Consider the following 4,841-nt stretch of genomic DNA (forward strand, 5'->3'; position numbering starts at 1 on the left):
ACTTTTTGTAACATTTTACTAAGATTTGCTTTTGGAATGTTAAACTAAGAAATTTTCAGTTACGAAACTCCATCACAGTTCCCTTTTCAAATCCTATGCAAAACCTTTGGCCAGTAGTAAGGTCAGACAGGTAAATGTCCTCCCCACCAGGATGGGCAGGTTTGGTTCAGGCCAATAAATAAAACCCAAATTACCTAGTACCGATTAGCCGTACCCAGGCGTTTAAGCGTTACTCAAGGGGTGAACGCGTGCACCGCTGATCAACTGGGAGATTTATGCTTCAAATATACACTCGCCCCACCTCCGAGGACATTCGGACGTTGGGTGGATCGGTAATTGGGAAAAGGAGTGAAAACCGTTTGTCACCCACCACGCAGTGCACGTTTATGATGATGGTCTACTGCTGGTCGGTGTGAAAGTTATGATAAATGACAAATTATCTGCTTGTTTTTGGAGGGGTAGGACAGGCATGAGTGATAATTAGTCTTCTTCGACACACTTTATGGGAAAGGGGCGAGGACTTTTCGTCTAATATTTGGTGGAACTATCGGTGATGGATGGTAATTACGATAATTAGCCAACTATTTGGTGTACCGCACTACTTTATGAGCTCGGTCTCATTTGGCGGAACGATTCCCAGTAATATCTTTATCCTGTTACAGCGAACGGAACATGAACTCAATTGAGTTGTTAATATACAAGAAACTTGCAACATACAACGCACACGAACTAATACTGTGATGAACGAAACAATCGAATTGTCCATCTCGCGATCCACACTCTCGACCAGCTGCTTCGCAAACACTGAATCCTAATTAGAACTCATCCGTCGTATAGGTTCGCCTCTCTCTCGATTAAGGGCCACGATTTCGAAGCAGAAAAAAGGAATGTCCTCCATGTCACTGTCGTCTCAAGCACACGTCACAGTGGAAAGCTTGCTAACAGCGGAAGGTCCTTGAAATGAGCGGTCCGCCTCTCCTAGCACGCATGACCGCGGGTTCCCTCCTTCCCCCCTGAGGGAGGAAACAAAAAATAAAAGGAACATCGCGTTTGCGTGCGTCGCCCGTTTGTCAATTACAATCAACGTTTACACCATGTCCTCCATGCAAGTAGCAGAGATTCACTTGCACTAAGCAGGCTTAGCACCGATGGGATTAACGTAAAAAGCGATCCACGTATGCGACGTGCTGCGAGAGTGACAATTTGTCGTCGTCGCCGTCCTGTTTGGTGATCCAAGAAGGCCAGCTGGTGTTCTTAAAATCAACAAACCTGCGATACACGGCCACCGAAGGAAGGAAAGTGTGAACTTTCATTCTGTTTGCTAAATGGAAATTGATTTTCGCGACACACATGCTCGCTCTCTGTCGTCGGTCTGGCTCTTGTGCCCACTGTTCATTTCCGGTTCGCCATGCTGGTGCTGAAGGTGTCCTTTACGCGTCCACGTGACTGCCATGTGTCCTCTTTGCACTCTCGCCTTCCGTTGGATGCCTTTTTTGTGCTCCATTGAGCCCGTTAATAGAATGTACACCCGTGCGAGAGAGAGAGAAAGGGTCTCGCCACATCGAGACAGTCCAGCCGAGAAGCGTTGAGTCGAGTGTCCTTCCGGGTTATATCAGGAAGAGCGAGGATGTGGCCGCCCATGGGCCCTCTGCCAGACCGTCGGCCAGACCATGAATTTAAAATGGAAACATGCAATTTTGATGTGCAAGTTGCTTCTGGGACTTTTTTACGAGTTTTCCTAGGCACTGGTCATCGCCAGCGGTCCGGATCTCTCACATGGCCATCGTGTGCCGGCCATGTCGTGGTGCCGGTGCTGTTTGCGGAGAGTTTACTGTGCAAGCTCGTGACGCCTTTGCCCGTCGTCGCCATGATGGCCATTTCGGTGTGGGGCACAAATGTCACAACTAACTAACTGTCACCACTTTCTCTTCCTTTCTCGGCGGCGGAAGAAGGTGGCAGGTTTGCACATTGCCGGACGGACACTTTGGCCAAGGCTCGAGGACCGGCGTTTTTTCGCTTTCCGGCTGGACGGCCTTTTTGTCCCCTCATTCAATAGGTTGAATGGAACACTACAGACTCGGTGCAAACAGCACTGCTGGTGCTACAGCATCCCCGGTAGCATCTTTCTAGTGTGGCCAAGCTTTCGTTGAATCTAGATCCGCTTTCCGGTAGGCAAAAGGAAGAGCGACACTTGCCAGGCAGTGCTTGGTACAGTGCCGGCTATCACAAACTATCCCAACAGATGGCTCACCGGTGGTGGTGGTTCGCACTTGACAAAGAGCAGGGTGCCAGTGTCGACACCATTTCAATTAACGAAATTAAACAAACTCTGATCTCTCGCATCGCCCTGATCGATAAGTCGGCGAGCAAACCTCTTCTCACGCAAATGCAAAGTGCTGGTGCCCTTTTGCAACATCAAAGCGCGTGTGGAAGGGAGTGCTCGTGAGTTTTTGGGACGCAGAAGATAGAATCAATTTAACGGCAGGGCTGTATGGTGTATGTTTGCATTTTCCAATTTACGGCCATAGAAGGTCCTTTACTAGCGATTGCTCTTCTTCGTACTTCTGTACAGCATTGAAATGACCACAGGGGGAGGTGCTCGTCCGTTCTATTTATGTTACTAAAGCAGATACATTCGCCGGTGCTTGTGCTTCGCTTATTTCTTGTGAAGCGTACATTCAAAAATGTATATTAAGAGCTTGATTTATGTCAATGGAGGACGAATACATTAAACAGGTTGTTAAAAATTTTGCGTAATTCAATTATAAAAAATATATCATTGTGAAAGACTCACTCAGAATATCCAGCATATTCGTCATGCTGCTCAATCAGCATCCTTCGATGTTTTCGATGTTTTCAGGACTCGCTAGTTGCTATGTTTCGCACAACACTGTATACAATGTTCGATGCTATAGAAGGTGAACAAGGGTTAAGCAAAAAGGATAACGGTACACCAGATAAGCGCTAAGATAATCCTGATATTACTGAGCACGATGCGGTATTGCCAATGGTTACTGAGACGAAGTAGTTGGGATAAAACCGACGAGTCTCTCAGTAGGCGCCATTTCTTTCCAATAGCCTTTTGCGGCAATTTTCCCAATATTGACTCCTTAATCATTAGTTTGACACCATTGCGATTGAGTTTTATTGCGCGGAATGTACAGTTATTATTATTCGACACGTTGACGGTAATTCACAGAAGAATACACTTATTTACATAGAGGTACAGTTGTTTTTATAGCTAGTCGGTAACGAAAGTTCCATTTGTATTATGTATAAAGAGTCCAAAGAATGAAAGCGATAAAGATTCTTATATTTTAGCCACCAGTTGCACCAGTTACCACTTACCTTTCTGTTGACAGAACACACATGAACGCTTCCCTGCGAGGAAAGCATACCGTGTCTATCCGCAACCGCTTTTTTGAGCTCAGTGCGCTTTCGGTATGGAGCACCGAAAATGATGAGCCACCTTCCGTTATGTCCGTTGTTAAGCAGCAGTAGCAGAAGCAGCAGCAGCAGCTTTGAAATGAGAGTTAGTGAAGAAGCATCCATACCTTCACGTGCCCATCGTCAGCTGTAAAAGAATGGACATTACCCAGTATTAAGACCACTCCTTGGAGGCGAAATGGGAGTTAATGGTTTCGCTGAACGATCTTTCTTTCGTTTTGCACGGCGAGAAAGGGGTGAATGAGGCGTTAATTGGTTTTAAATTGTCTTGTTTTAAATATATTTTCCTTTGCTCTTCCATCACATTCCCTGTCCTTCCTTCGCTCGGACTCACAAGCACACAAACACCATCCGCTTCTCACTTTCAGCCTTCCTAGGGATTAGCGATTTTATTCCATTATCATGGCGTGTGTGAAAGACTTTGTGTTAAATCAATAAACCTTTGACAAATCACCGCTGCTGCTGTTATCAACTTTCAGCGCATCCGTGATTGGTATGAATTCCGTTTGTCTTCAATCCACCTTACTCCTGTGCTTTACTGGAAATCATGAAAAAGCTTTCAACCATTCCAGGCAACGAACCTTCTTTTCGTGGTTTAATGTGTTAAGTCCTATCGCATCGAACAGTTCATAGAGACGAACCAGCGCGGTGGTGTCTGCCGCAGGGTGGGGGGGAGTAAAGATGTAAGTTATGGGTTTAGAGGAGTAATAATAATAATAATTATCATATGCTTACAATTGATGTAGTTAATAGTAATGTAGTAATCGCGAATTAGTGCTTAATATGGTGATTTCGGTGTCCTTTCGACAATTAATTCGATATCCACCGCCGAACGAACAAGAGCAAAGGTGCGCGCTGTTTCGTTCACTTTCGTGAAGATATTCGCGCAACATGCACAATCTATTCTACCTGGGCAAACCTGGGGAATGAAGGTTTTTGGGGGGGATTCTGATTCGTGTTTCCGTGTCCGAGTTGAAAAAGAAGCATCAGAACTTCAACAGCATAAAGCATCGACATTAAAATGTAGGACCATACTAGTGCCGGATATCCGTAACCATCCTAAGCAAGAACAATTCAATCTCTTTTCTTCTTCATTTTCCGTTGCATTGGCTTCTAAGAGGTATTGAGATGTGGTTCTATGCGACAGCTTTGAGTTGAGCACTGAGAAAGGGTCTATATCGCTTCGTTGTCGTTTTCAACAGCACTGCTACCTCACACTAGCGGCGAATCGGTTAAAAAAGGTTGCCACCGGAACCTTGCTTAGGTAGGTTACACGCATGAAATCGCTCATTTGTAAATAGGGTCAATTCGCACACTCTAGCTACCGTACTACCATCTCACAATCTCGGATGCATTTCTCAATTCTCTCGCTACAGCAGAAGGTACTCTCTCAT

The 4,841-nt window shown here is 45.4% G+C and overlaps 1 protein-coding gene across 1 annotated transcript in view; it reads right to left on the reverse strand.

Moving 5' to 3' along the window:
- Window positions 1–3,228: 3,228 nt before the first annotated feature.
- Window positions 3,229–4,841, reverse strand: part of LOC126574003 (uncharacterized) — an 83,289-nt gene continuing 81,676 nt past the window's right edge. The window contains exon 16 of the mRNA XM_050233900.1: window positions 3,229–4,841. This exon is cut by the window's right edge and continues 1,679 nt beyond it. The gene's annotated coding sequence lies outside the window, so the exon portion shown is untranslated.

The sequence above is a fragment of the Anopheles aquasalis genome, chromosome 2, assembly GCF_943734665.1.
Source record: "Anopheles aquasalis chromosome 2, idAnoAquaMG_Q_19, whole genome shotgun sequence".
In the NCBI taxonomy this organism is placed as follows: Eukaryota; Metazoa; Arthropoda; class Insecta; order Diptera; family Culicidae; genus Anopheles; species Anopheles aquasalis.